Genomic DNA, 15,720 nt, shown 5'->3' on the forward strand with positions numbered 1-15,720 from the left:
TTGGACTGACTGATAAGACTGCAAGAAATTTAGCGGTCGTCAACAGAATATTTGCCGGCAACCTAATTTTTTGTTTGACTTAACAATGAAGAGCAGACATTAAGCTGACAAAAGGATATCGCTCCAATTATATTATTATTAATCAATTCCACCCGAAGTTTGTATTCAATAGAAAATTGCCTTTTCCGAGCGGAGGGATTATTTGAAGACCCTTAAATATTGGAAAAAGCTGGCTCCGACTCGATAATAAAAATTGAGTTCTTTATCATGATGTGTCGACGTTGTAAAGAATAAAGTCCAGGCTCACCTGGACACGTTATTTTCAGGAATGGGTGAGAATGACGACTTCTATTATCTCTTCATTTAATGGATAGTTTTTACGATTTCTTTTTACTAAATAATTGGTGTATGATTTGTTATCAAAATTAAGCTTAATTTGCTATACTCCGCGAAAAGCAGGAGAATCTGTGTGGTGTAATTAATAATTTCTTCAATCCTTATACCCCACACCAAACAGATCTTCGGCAATATACGAAATAACTTAACAATTATTCATTAAGAAATAACTTAACAATTATTCATTGTAAAGTCAACATCTCCTGATGATGCTCCGGTTTCGGAGCGAAACGTGCGTAGAGGGTATATTGCCGAAGATCTGTTTGGTGTGGGGTATAAGGATTGAAGAAATTATAAATTACACCACACAGATTCTCCTGCTTTTCGCGGAGTATAGCAAATTAAGCTTAATTTTGATAATATATCATGGATTTCCGCAAAGTAACGCCTGCTTCTATCCAAGTATGATTTGTTAAAAAATTGTAATAATCCTAAGCATTGGATAGAAGCAAGCATTAATTTGCCGCGAAAAGCAGGAGAATCTGTACGTTGTAATTTATAATTTCTTCAATCTTCAAAGTCAACATCTCCTGAGGATGATCTGGTGTCGGAGCTAAACGTGCTTGGAGGGTACATTGCCGAAGATCTTCTGTATGAAGTATATATTAAATAAATTATAAATTACACCGTATAGATTCTCCTGCTTGTCGCAGAGTAGGTATAGCAAGTTAATCTTTATTTTCATAATATGTAATAATCCTTTCATGATACCCGCCTTTGGATAATATAGCGTGATGTAAATTTTATAAATCCTTAAAACATATTATTTACTATTTTATTTGTCATGGTAGGTACCTATTTTCATTGATATAACTTAAAAGAATATGAAATAACATACCCTATTTACTTTCTTAAACCTTTTTTCCCGCTAACGCTTTCAAAAAATGGTCATTTAAATTTAAAAGATTTCATGTTAAAATTAAATATCTATTTCTATTTTCGAAAAAAGAAGCCTGCTAGAAGACGTTTATTATTGGAATCTCAATTAGCATTGTCTTCAATTATTTACACTCTTATTTGTGGACTGTAAGACCATTTTTACAGTAGGCACACATCAAATATTTGCGGACCTTTGCAGCTCATTTAATTTAATTCTCCTTAATATTGGATTCTGAGGCGACAAAATTAAAATAATGCCATTAATTCTACAAATTTTTCTCCTGAATATTTTGGCTTCGTGACAAATGATCCATGATCATTATATAATTATTATACGTTGAAAATGGTACCTGGAACCAACTTTGCCAAGTATATCCTGGACATTTTAAGGGGTAAATCGTTAACATCACCCAAGCCCGTCTTAGGTTGTATTCTTGCTTGTAGCGGATTGGGTGATGCTAACGATTTGTATTACTCAATTTAATAAAATTAATCAATTTTCCCACAACTAGAAAATGTTTGTGTGATGAGCATGAATGTTTTTCAGTGTCTGGGTGTTTATATGTATATTATAAGTATTTATGTATATTATTAATAAAAAATATTCATCAGTCATCTTAGTACCCATAAAACAAGCTACGCTTAAATTGGGGCTAGATGGCGATGTGTGTATTGTCGTAGTATATTTATTTATTTATTATTTATTATTATTTATTAATCAATGTTGTCTTGTATCTATGTATATAACAAACTAGCTATTTAAAACCGGAATAGTGCGCCCTTCTGACCGGAACACACGAATGTTGCTTGGCGGTAGAAATAAACATGGTTGTAGTACTTCCCCGAACAAGTTATGTAACAAAAATTCTAATACTTTTTAAGTAGTTAATTGAATCATCCTTTGCAACAAGTAATATTAAGAGATATGCGATCTGAAGATTTTTTAGATTGTTGAATATCATCGGGCAATTATAATTTCAATAACAACGCACATTAAATGCCAATCCTAGCTGGATTAAAATAACGTAACACTGGTTTTTCAATTTCGGATTAAATAGCATAAATTTTAACTCAATATTGTGTTGCCATTGAAAAGAAACACTAAGTTAGTTAACCCGGGGTTTCTTTATTTTGCGCGGATAATATCGCTCTTGCAATATATGTCGACCAAATATGAATGAGTGAACTATTAGTGAGACACCTATACACGTCTCTTACGCTCTACAACACCTTGTCTATTACTGTTCCACGTATTTTATGATTTGAACACGTTTTGAAAGACATTTCGTTTTAACTGTTTGTTTTTGGAAAATATTCTAACTAAACTTCAATTTAGTGTCGTTGCATTGTCAACAAGTCGACTAACCACTCTCATAATAATGAATTCTGACATACTAATCCTGAGTTCCTACGGTGTACTTACGGTGGTTGTACTAGTCTCCCCCTTACACCCCTGACATAGCTCAGCGAGTTGCTAAGCTGAAGTGGAAATGGGCGGGGCACATAGCTCGGAGACGTGGACGTTGGGGTTCCAAGGTGTTGGAATGGCGACCCCGCACAGGTAAACGCAGTGTTGGTCGGCCCCCAACGAGGTGGACAGACGACATCAAACGAGTCGCTGGGAGCCGCTGGAAGCAAGCGGCCCAGGACCGTGGATTTTGGAACTCTCTACAAAAGACCTATGTCCAGCAGTGGACTTCAATCGGTTGAAGTTATGATGATGATGATGATGATGATGAATCCTGAGTTATTAATTTAACTCTCCAATATTGGTGGGTTAGACATTTTAAAATATAACCCATGGTTAGTCCCTAACACTTGGTTGTATATTAGCTTAGCCATCTTTCGCCTTTTTACGGTTGTAGAAAAATCGGCACTAGAAATACAAAAAAAATACATATTTCATGAAATTTTTATAATACTATCTAGTTAAATAAAGATTATTTAAATATCTATTTATATATATACTAGCCGTTTCCAGCCCGCTTCGCTAGGCGAATTGAAAAAGGAAATAAATTACATTTTATGTTTCATTTTTATTTATTTTTTTCATATTTTTATTATTCTCCTTTTTTTATTTTTGTATGAACATAAATAGGCCCCGCGGATAGAACTGTAAGCATCGATATTGTTTAGACTTACTCAAATTCCAAATTCCATCGATTTAGCCTGTATCTTTCATCCAGGTGATTTTTCTCACTAATATTCATTGTAACTTTCAATGTGCAATCATTATAACATTTCCGTGCCTTTCTTCCAAAAATTAAAAATAATTGACATGAAGAAAATTTGAAATGAGCATTGAAAGTTTAAGTTAAAGTCATTGCAAGTCTCATATGTGAAGTTGAAATCTGTCTAGGTTCAAGTGCGACAAATTTTCTGTTAACTAAAATTTTCTCCGTGACATCAATTTTTTATAGAAAATTAATTGTGCATGTTTTTTATGAATTCTATTGGAATAAGTAACTAAATTTCTTTTCCACATCTCATGTGCTTGGAAAATGCATTCATTTTAATCTGTTACATTTCCGCGATCCCGGAATAAAATAATTCGTCGGTTATGTAGTCTGCAAAAGTAAAATGAATGTAAAATTCTTAGTCCGTTGATTGGATAGCTACATGTAAAGTTAAGTTTTTGAAACCTCTCAATGACTTTTTCTCCGCTGCCAAAAAGACGATTGTTGTAAGGAAATACACGAATATCCCTACATACACGAAGATCCCCACCAAATTTGGAGTCTGTAGAAGTTACAGGTTAGAAATAAAAATTTTAGATTTTAACACCCACCCCCGCAATTCCTGTCGGAAGTAGACTTTATTGAAATCCATTTTGAGATGTTCTTTATGTGAATAATAAAAGATTCCTACCATATTTAGAATTTATAAAAGCTATATTTCGAAATTGAAATTTTTTATTGTTAACACCCACCCCACCCGCAATCTTCTTTGGGGTGGGATATCATAAAATTTGTTCATAAATCATTTTTACATCACTTATAGAAAATTCCTACAAAATTTGGAGCTTGTAGGAGCTTTAGCTGGAAAATTAAAAATATTATTTGTTAATACCCACCCCCGCAACCCCCTGTGGGGTGAGCTATCGTAAAATTCGTTCATAGCCTATTTCTACACCTCTTACAGAAGATTCCTACCAAATTTGAAGTCTATAGGAGCTATAGTTTAAAAACGGGAATTGTTCATTGTTAACGCCCCCGCAATCCCCTTTGGGGAATGAATTTCTTAAAATCTATTCATAGCTGACCTCTACATAGCAAAAGTAATATTCCTACCAAGTTTCACGTTTCTAAGTCTTATGGTTCCCGAGATTTCGTGGTGAGTGACTATATAGATGGGAATTCTTCGATTATCATCGAAATTTTTAACTTTTTATCGGGCTTTTTTAAAATTTTCTTACATACAAAACTTTCTCCTGACAATTCAGAAGATAAAAAAAAGCCCAATTGGTCCAGCCGTTCTCCACTACCGTGAGTAGATTCTTAGCTGAATGTAAAAACCATAATCCGTTTAATACACTCTGTTGAAATCCATGAAAACAAAAGAATCAAGAGAAAATGCTTATCTTTTGTTTTTATTATCGGGATAAATGTTCATAAAAGTAAAACAGCAATAAAAAAATGAAGGAATGTTGGAATTCAAAAAATAGATAGCCATAAACCATCTAGGAAAAAATTCGCATCGAATGGTGGTAGTTTCATGTCGATACGATCAGTGGTTTAGGCGTGATTGAGCCTCAAACGAAGACCATTTTCATTATATATATATAGAATACTATTAAATTTGGAATACTAATAGACTCATTATAGGACAAACAAGTTTTCCTCAACATAAAATTTTAGTTGTTTGCACAATTGATTCAATTAAATCACCGGAACGAGCCAACTGTCAAACCTTATAGCTAACTTCAGGTTGTCGGTTTTTTGTGACGGCGTGCGCGTGCATCGTAAAAATTACCTCTTATAATTTTTCTCTAACGCGCCAAAAGAAGTATAGTTTCAAAAATAAACCTGCATGGCGCAAGCGGGCCTCAGAGTGTAAAAGGGTATATTTGTCATGACTATATCTATTCTTTATACAAAAGATATATTATGGCACTTTTCAGCCATTTAGTGTCCCTTTCTGATTACTTTCGGGGCCCAAATTGGAATATAACTCATCTCATAATAATCTTGGCCGTCCATCCGTAGCATAAATCAGAAGTTATTAAATGGAGTTGGAACTTGTAACCGAGCCTTTGTGAAAAATTGCTGGATTATTCCACGTACCATCGTTTATTTGAATTTATTTTGCAGGTAATTTGCTGCAAGAAGCCAATATTAAGGTCATTATTCTTCAGGTGTCTCTAAATTACAGCTCGTCTCCTTCTAGCCTTTTCCACATATCGGACCGGGATGATACGTACAGAATTGCACCCAACAGCAACTATGCAGTTTTATGTACTTTGCATTCAACTCATTCAGCATTCCATCACTTTTCATAGGTTAATATTCAAAAATAAAGAATTATTTTGTTACTGATTATCCTCGTAGCAACTTATGCTAAATATTTAAAGTAGATAAGGCAGCGATCCTTTCTGAGTCCAATGGTATACCTTCGATTCCCACACCTGGAAAATGTTTGTGTGATGAACACCAATGATTATTATACTTTGTTGTCGATGTGTCGTCGCAATATATATTATTTATTTTGACATTTTTTCTCAGAATTCTTTATTAAACGCACACGAGACACACGACACGATTTCGACCTGGAGATGGACATAAAGGTAAAATGGTATGATGGTAAAAGTTATCCACGTAATTGAAAAAAAAATGCATTTTTCCCGTATGCTACGGCTTGATGGCTTAATTTATCCTGGTGAAATTTAGCATACAAATAGTTTGCATCCTGTGAAATACCATAGCGTACATTTTAAAAAACGCGTGCGAAGTCGCTGACAACAGGTAGTAACCACCATAATTTGAAATAAAAAACTGAGCCAGCAGAACAAATAAGGAGTCAAAAAGTTCCGCGCTTTATAACACCGAAGCGTTTCATATCCCGAATCCCGGATTCACTTCAGTCCATGCCAGACTTTTGACGCCGACACGCGTTCGTAACGCTCTGTTCCCGATACTAGCACGTCATCCCGAACTTAGAAAAAAAATCTGAAAAATTTAACCAGTCTTTTTAGTATCGAAAAATAATTATTAGACTTTTTCGTGAAATATTAAAACCGAAAACCAAAATACTTATTATTGTGTGGAAAAGTGTTTTCCAGTGTAACCTATTAAGTAAAGTGTTTACCTTTTCTGATTTTTCCGAGTGGTAAGTTGTCGTGACTTTTTTTATGTCGATGGAATATTTTTTGGGTTTTATTTTGCTGCAAATGCGCTTTTAATCTGTACTTCTGGAACTCACGATGTTTTTTTTGTGAGAAAAAAGAATTGTTTATTTGCGCCGCATCACGCAACACACTACACACTGAACTGATTATAACTTTGTGACTTTGTAAACCTCGGTTTAGAGGTAGAATAAAACTATCTAATTAACTTATCTTCATCCCAATTATTTATTAATATACTTCAGGTCTCTTATCTCTTAAATGAGATAGATATACTTAATCAAAGTGAGAAAATTTTAAAATTTTATTTAATTGATAAATAAACAAAACCCGTTTTTTTTATATATTACCAAAATTAGATTATTCTGGACTAATGTATTATAGCTATTATAGCCCGGTTTTCGACGGTTTACACTGGCACTTAAACGCGCCCAGTCTAAAAACAGCTTACAGCAAACTTAGCCGAGTATTTTTTTTTTATCACCATCTCACATTTAATTTTTATTTAGTAGTAAGTGAGAGCAATTCATACCCAAGCTTTCGTATCATTTAAGTAATCCTTAATATTACAATAAGATTTTTCTATAAGCTTACGTCTTATATTACGTAGTAGAGCTTTTTTGACAGAGCTCGTCCGCGGAAGTACCTGCTTATTTCTGCCGCGGAGCAGCATTGTTGCAATGCTGTGTTCGGGTCTGAAGGGTGTGGTTGCCGGTGTCATTACAGACACATGAGGCTGAACACCTACGCCTCTAATTGATGGACACAGGATGGCGTGTTGCAGAAGCAACATTTCGGCGGGTACGCATGATATATTATGAAAATTAAGCTTAATTTGCTACACTCCGCGAAAAGCAGGAGAATCTGTGCGGTGTAATTTATAATTTTATAATTTCTTCAATCCTGATTTTCGGCAACGCAAGTTTCGCTCCGAAACAGGAGCATCCTCAGGAGATGTTGACTTAACAAAAGTAAAATCATCATCTCTGTCGGAAAATCTGCATGGTGTGGAGTAGGTATAAGGATTGAAGAAAATATAAATTACACCATATAAATTCTCCTGCTTTTCGGGGAGTATAGCAAATTAAGCTTAATTTTCATAATATATCATGTATTTCCGCAAAGTAACGCCTATTTCTATACAATTTGGGTACACATGAAGTATTTCAGCCCTTATTTGAAGAATACAATTTTATTTATATAACTTACGGTTACTTAAGATTACGACGGAATTAATGCCAATCAAACATTTGAAGCTAATTAAATTAATATCAAATGTCATATGCTTCAAAGATGAAGGAAAAGATTGTTAGAAAACCAGCACCCCTAAGAGTTCTACACAGTGCTCCGAGAGGCGTGTGAAATCAGCGTTGTCAGCGTTCCAAGCATTTCTCAGTCTGAGAGACCTGCACTCTGTAGTTATAGGCCGATAATGATTTAATGGCCGGTAAAGGAGAAATTACAAATATACTTAAAAAAAAATTCAAACCTTTTTCCGGTGACTAAGTCACACCGTTTTAAGTAATTAAAATATCACTTGCTTCAACGGTGAAGGAAAACATTGTGAGGAAACCTGCGTGCCTGGGAGTTCTACATCATCACATCAACCGATAGACGCCCACTACTGGACATAGGTCTTTTGTGGGGAGTTCCAAGTTCCACGGTTCTGAGCCGCTTGGATCCAGCGGCTACCTGCGACGCGCTTAATGTCGTCTGTCCACCTCGTTGGGGGCCGACCAACGCTGCGCTTACCAGATCGGGGCTGCCATTCCAGCACCTTGGGACCCCAACGTCCATCCTTTCTCCGAACTATGTGCCCGGCCCATTGCCACTTCAGCTTCGCGACTCGTTGAACGCTGGTTCTTCTACGAATCTCCACATTTCACAGTTTTTTCAGAGTTCTACATAATGTTCACAAAGTCACAAAGTGTGTGGAGCCCACCAATCCACACTACCCCAGCGTGGTGGACTACCCCTTCTCATTGTAGGTGCTTTGTAGTGGTAATAGGTTGATGTTATAAAGTCACACCGCGTTTTTTAAAAAAAAAAAATTGTACGAAACATAATATACTACTTTATACATATACTCATACTTACAAGTAAATACTGCTAAACTTTGTTCTCACTCAACTGGAACTAGATAATATAATGCTTGACACGTATTTTACGCGGACGCCGTCGTTGGCAAGACGTCCCTAGTTTTTAAACAAGTTTATATAAATAAATATACTACGACAATACACACATCGCCATCTAGCCCCAAAGTAAGCGTAGGTAGTCTTATGGATACTTAGATGACTGATAAATATTTTTATGAATAATATACTTAAAGACTTATAATATAGAGATAAACACCCAGACTCAGAGTCGAAAGTTCACTCGATTGGTAAAAAATAAAAAAACAGCGGCTTTAAATATTTCAGGTACATTATCTAATTAGTCAAGGTATCTAATTTGATACCCATTTTGCCCTTAATAAGATTTTTTTTCAACTTGTTTGGAGTTGTGAGCAAAAAAAAATTATTCGCAGTTTTGTGAAATTCTCATAGTGTACAAGTATTCTAAGTCAAAGTCAATTATTTCTTTATTCAAATAGGCATATAGATAGCACTTTTGATGCGTACATTACATGTAAATTATGACATAGAATTGAATGACTTGATGGCAATAACTAAAGATTATAGTAGTCAATTGCTTTCTTTCGATACGGGTGCCCACATTGGGGAGTTAAGTAAAAATATGTAATCCACCATTTTGTAGCGGCGGCCATCTTGTAACGATTTGACTTGATCTTGGGACGGCGCGGGTCTCCTCCTACATTAAGAATGGTTTAGGCCGCAGTCAGCCACGCTGGCCCAATGCGAATTGGTGGACTTCACACGCCTATGTGAACATTATGGACTCTCGTTTATACTCTATTTTCGTTCAGCGTTGATACGAACGAAAGTGAAACCGAAGTCCTAAAAACTGGACTTCATCGAGTTAAGATTACATAAAGGAAACGTTATTTATTTAATGAAAACCGCAAAGGACTCTTTCCGTTCGATGATAAGTTGCTCAGGAAGTTACTCAAAGCGACTCGGATTGCTCTTTGTCAAGTCTTACTAAGTTGTCTCTTAGTTAGTGGTAAATGCGGGTGCAATTGCAGAAGGTTGCGGGCTAATTATATTAAGCCTATATAACTAAACGGTTTCGGTTCGGCATGCCACGTAGAAACCAATTAGAGGTATCGGATTAAAATAACTGACATACTCCTAACAGGTTACATCCGAGACTGCATTATCACTTACCACCATGCAAATTGCAATGGTAAGAAAAATCCATCATACACATCATCACATTTTTTTTTTTCTTATTAATATTGAATATTAATATTGAATGTAAGTTTTTTATTTTTTTTTATTTAGTTTAGTTTTTAATTATTCTATTTATGTTATAGTGTAGTGCGTAGTGATGGGTCATACCAAATAAATAAATAAACATCACCGACCCGCACAAGAAAAGCGTGCCGAGTCTAATCTATATTGATTTTCCGATAAATAGAATCTATTCTCTTTTCTATTTACCAAACAGACTATCTAAAAAAAGGTTTATATATCTAAAAAGACCATTAACATTTTTACTTACAATCTATCAGTGTCCATTAAAGTAAAAAAGGATTTTACGTCCTCAGGGCAATTCAATTTCTATTCTCTTTGGCTCTTAAAAGTTTTTCTACGAGTATGTATTTTTACGTAACTAGGTTTTATCCTACCCTAATGTGCTTAAATAAATGTCTAGTTAACCTTTCTATGTAGTTAAAAGTTACATTGGGAAGTTAAGTCTTTATGCGGAAGTTATGTAATTGTTTTAATGTCTTGGAGAAACTTTTATAAGGCTACTTGGAAAAGCTAAATAAAGTATATTTCAGTTTGCATATAAAACAAAAAAAAAACGATTGTCGTCTCGTTGGTCCGTAAGGTTAGTATGTTCAACGTACTGGGTACGAATTCTTGAGTGTTGTGTTTTTTCTCTTGAAGAATTTTCAGTACTCCAGGATAGTTATTAAATTGGCGGTGAAAACCAACGAGCCTCAGAAAACGAGCTAAGACGTCGATCCCGGTTATTATCACTTAATTCTGATAATAATCGCCCACCAACCCGCGTTGGAGCAGCGTGGTGAGTCTCTGGCATGTGCGCATATTAATAGACTGCTGATGATGATGTAGAAAAAAAATGAGGTATAATTGTCATTAACCGACTTTATACAAAACGGAGGAGGTTCTCATTTGCTTGTTTATTTATTTTTTATATATGTTTAGTATAGATTTATAGACGTATTATATTTATACTAACTTGTAGTGGAATAAAAAAAACGTGTGTGTATTTATGTACACGCGTTAGAAGTTACTTTTCTTTGGCGTAACAAGACAAAAATGTTTTCAAAAATTGTATCTTACGCCTTATTCTACGTTTGTAGAGAAAACGACACTAACAATAGAAAAAAGTTATTGTTTGAATTATTGAAAGTCAATTGTCAAACCTTTTTTAGAAAAAACTAAAATGTTGACTATAGCTAACTTCATGGTGTCCTTTTTTTGTGAATTTACGCGGTGTGCGCGCGCAATTTAAAAATTTACTCTCACCATTTTTCCCTAACGCGCCAAAAGAAGTATAACTTCAAAAATATTTTTCCTGTTACCTTAAAGGTAAACAATTAAACATGATTAAAGTGGTTGTCACCAAGTACATTTAATGAAAACTTTGTAGAGTTATTTGTCAAAAAGTATTCATCTCATCAAGAAGAGCTAGTAGTAAGGAAATCGAGGAAAATCCTTATATTTATGACTATTTGTTGGGGTAGTAACTAGCTACGGCTAAAGCCTCCTACCAGAAGAGACCAAAGAAGATTCAGAAATTTAAAAAATAACAAATTGCCCTTGCGGAAATGGAACCCCAGATCTCACACTTGTAAGACTAAAGTAATCACCAATTCACCGCGAAAAGATATAAATAATGCCTATATATACAACGTCGGAACTCGGCCCCCCGAAAGTAAAGTCAAAGTTCTAACTACTGGCTATCACCCTTTCAAGAATAAAAATAAATTCATTATTCTTGACGGTGAATAAACATGTCATCCAGAACAGCAAAACAAGTATCTAAAAAAGCTTTCTGCCTCAAAAAAGGAACTGTTCACTCAATCATAGTTCTAAGTTAGTTTTTTTTTGTCAGCTTTGTTTGTCAAGCAGTAATAAACCATCGCAACCAACCATCTCTGCCGACCATCAACCTAAGTAAAATCATCAACCAACCTTAATCACTCTGCCTATATGACTAAATTACTGTACTCCACTCCGCTTTCGACCGCTGGCGACCATCAACCTAAGGCGCAGGTTTTAAGTCTCATGTGCCTATAATTACACCGGCAACCACGCGCTTCAGATCGGAACGCACAGAAACAATATTTATTTTAATCACTCTGCCTATATGGCTAAAGTACTGCAATCCACTCACTTGTAACCCGCGTGAAATTCCTGCTCTTAAAGCTACTGTAGGTATATTTAATTGAATTATTCAAGAGGCGCCTAATGGAATTTAATAGCAACGACAAAACGTTGGATTATCTTGTTAGAATTCACGGCGATAAATTATGCATTCATTAACACCCTCCCACTGAGCTCTAACTTAGAACTATGAATGAGCGAACAGTTCCGTTTTTGTGGCAAGAATCCCTTTATACTTGTTTTGATGTTGATGAATGAAAATTCTTTTATTTTTGAAAGAGTAATAGCCAGTAGGTAGGACTTCGATAGCACGCACCGATGTCCCTACAAGACAGGTAAAGGGCAAAATTCAAATCTCCGTAAGTTCATAGATTGATTTACGCTGCCTTAACAAGAACCACACATTGGCAACGACCTTGTAGTCAGTAGACTTCAAAGCCTTGAACACCGGCGCAAGGTTGCTTGTCTGGCCGTTTTCTACAAGATACATTTCGGAGAGTGTGCTCAGGAGCTATTCGATTTGGTCAAACCATCTCCTTTCTACCATCGAACTGCGAGGCACCGAAAGAATCTGCACCGTTACGTGGTTGAAATACCATCAACACGTACGAAGCGTTTTGCTTCTTCCTTTCTGATCCGCACCGCAAAGGCCTGGAATGCCCTCCCATCTTCCGTCTTCCCTAATACCTATAATCTGGGTACCTTCAAATCAAGAGTGAATAGGCATCTTCTAGGCAAGCGCGCTTCATCTTAGGCTGCATCATCATTTACCATCAGGTGTGATTGCAGTCAAGCACTTGTCTATATACTTAAAAAAAAAAAAAATACTAACTTACGTTTCATTAGGGTGTAATTAACGAGACAATCTGGTGAATTCTCGGGTCGGAGCAAATAATGTTAGGTATAAGTTTTTCTGTCAAGCAATTTTCAAGAAGTACCAGCATTGATTCTTCAAGTCCCTTTGTCTCGAATACCTTGTAGCATCATTTTTTTTTTTATTCAACTACAAGTGAAATCTTGAGGACATCTCACGTAATAAGGGATGCTAGAGTCTAAAATGGTTACGGGCTAGCCTATTAGGGGTATATACCAGTTGACTTGCACCCGTACCCCTTATCGGTTTGTACGCGACATCGTAACGAAACGTTTAATCGCTTACCATTTTTTAGCAGGTTGGTAACTAGCTACAGCTATCTTTTTTTTTTCCTAATTCAAAGGTTGCCTGGCAGAGATCGCTATTAAGCGATAAGGCCGCCTTTTGTAGTACTACTTCTTTCGATATGTTTCTGTTTTTGTTATATTTTATATACGTTAATGTTGTGGTATACAAATAAAGAGTTTAATAATAATAAAATACAGCCAAAGCCACACACATGGACTAATATTGAGCTACTCAGTATCTGAAGTTGGGACAGTGCTATTTAATTCAAATTAAAGTTCAAAAATTCTTTATTCATGTAGTTCTATCACAGGCACTTATGTGAAGCGTTCATACATATATGTTTACTTAATTGTAAGAGGATGGTGATAACTTCATTCGCCAACTTAAACCTAAAGCTACGACGGTTCCAAACGGGCCCTAGTCTAAGAAGAGTCCACAACAAACTTAGCCGGGTAATTTTATTTTTATCACCATCTCACAGAAAATTAATATTAAGCTATGAGATTAGAGCAGTTAACACCCGAACTTTTTTAACGTTTAAGTAATTAAATAACATTATAATAGGATTTTTCTGTAAGCTTACGTTTTATATAAACTTTGAACTTAATGGTGACATGTCAAGAATTTCATTCGGTAATTTGTTATTAAATATTATACAATTGCCCTTGAATGATTAAGAAATTTATTTAGCCAAGTAAACTTCACAACGAGTTTATTTTTGCTTCTAATATTCAAAATCCCCTTTCAATCCCCTTGCTTCGGAGAGCATGTTAAGTCAGTCACGATTATTTTAACTAACTTGTGATAATCATCTTTAGAGATATAGAGCTTAGCAACTCGGTTTTTAGTTTATTTTTGCTTCTAATATTCAAAATCTCCTTTGAAACCCCTTGCTTCGGAGAGCATGTTAAGTAAGTCACGATTATTTTAACTCACTTGTGATAATCATCTTTAGAGATATAGAGCTTAGCAACTCGGGTTTTAGTTTATATTTGCTTCTAATATTCAAAATCTCCTTTGACACCCCTTGCTTCGGATAGCATGTTAAGTCAGTCACGATTATAGTAACTAACTTTTTTTTTTGTCTTCTACAATCAGTCGAAAGACTATAAGTAGATTTTTTGATGTTCTTATTGACTTTGACAGTTATGAGGGCCAGCTTCCTCAAGTCTGTAACGTATCGAGCACTTCTGCCCGCTTTCGGTTCTTTGCACAGTCAGAAGGCTGTGTGCCAGTGGATTGGGGTGTTTTACCAATCGTTCCCGATATTTAGGGCTACAGCTATTAATTTCATCGATTACTTAATTTTTAATTTATAATTTCTTCAATCCTTATACTCCACACCAAACAGATCCTCGGCAATACACCCTCTACGCACGTTTCGCTCCGAAACCGGAGCATCATCAGGAGATGTTGACTTTACAATGATGACAACCATTATTCAGTAACTCAATATCACAGAACATAAATATTAATAATAATTCCTTTATTGAAGCAAATGCTCATAGTAGCAGATCAATAAAACCAATTATGTACAGCGATGAAATTGGATGTAACATGGGCTTATATCTTAACTCTCAGTTGAATGGACACACAGTTTTGAACTACTGTTTACCCAACTCAAATTTAAAAGCTATTGTAGCTGCAATTTGTAGAAATAGGAATATGTTTGACTGTAAAACTAATTTAATTATCATAATGGGAAATAGAGGGAATGTTAACAAACCTGAGCTGATTAAACTTATTGATTCTTTAAATACATTAAATGTAAATAGTATTGTATTATACACATTTCCTTATTTTCATAACTTGCCACACCAAGAAAATACTATTAGGTATAATTTAAATATGACTTTGTACAATTTATGTACATATAATAAGAAATTTCATGTTATAGACTTTAGCAAATGTGCTAATCCTACTTATAATTTGTACCGAGATAGATATTACCTATCACACTATTTTAAACAACAGATAGCTGTTTCGCTATCGTATTTTTTTACCATAACAGCCAAGAACTTGGCTAAACCAGCTGCTTTTATTGAGCAGTGTAATAGTTTTGACATGAAAACCTTGGAAATTATTCCAAGTCATTTTAGTTTAAACTAGTTAAGGAGACAACAGAGGCTTTCTCTTGCTTAGAAAAGCAGACAACTGAGTCTCCCTCAGGCATATATGAAAAAAATTATAGTAAGGGGTCGCACAATGTACTATTAAACCAAAAATATAATAAAAAATCTAATTCTAATTATATCAACTTGGTTCACCAAAATATTCAATGTATTAGAGGAAAAGACTTAGAGATTGAATTATTTTTAAATGATTTTAACATTAGCATTTTATGTATAACTGAGCACTGGTTGAAAACCCATGAATATTTGTTTAATTTTGGTAACCACCAGGTTGGTAGTTCGTTCACCAGGGTTACAGCGATTCATGGAGGCTCTTTAATTTTA

At 35.1% G+C, this 15,720-nt stretch overlaps 1 protein-coding gene across 1 annotated transcript in view; it reads left to right on the forward strand.

The window, feature by feature from the left end:
- Window positions 1-6,579: 6,579 nt before the first annotated feature.
- Window positions 6,580-15,720, forward strand: part of LOC120626595 — a 72,502-nt gene continuing 63,361 nt past the window's right edge. Inside the window, exon 1 of the mRNA XM_039894152.1 lies at window positions 6,580-6,600. The gene's annotated coding sequence lies outside the window, so the exon portion shown is untranslated. The remainder of the gene's footprint in view (window positions 6,601-15,720) is intronic.

This window comes from Pararge aegeria, chromosome 9 (assembly GCF_905163445.1).
Source record: "Pararge aegeria chromosome 9, ilParAegt1.1, whole genome shotgun sequence".
In the NCBI taxonomy this organism is placed as follows: Eukaryota; Metazoa; Arthropoda; class Insecta; order Lepidoptera; family Nymphalidae; genus Pararge; species Pararge aegeria.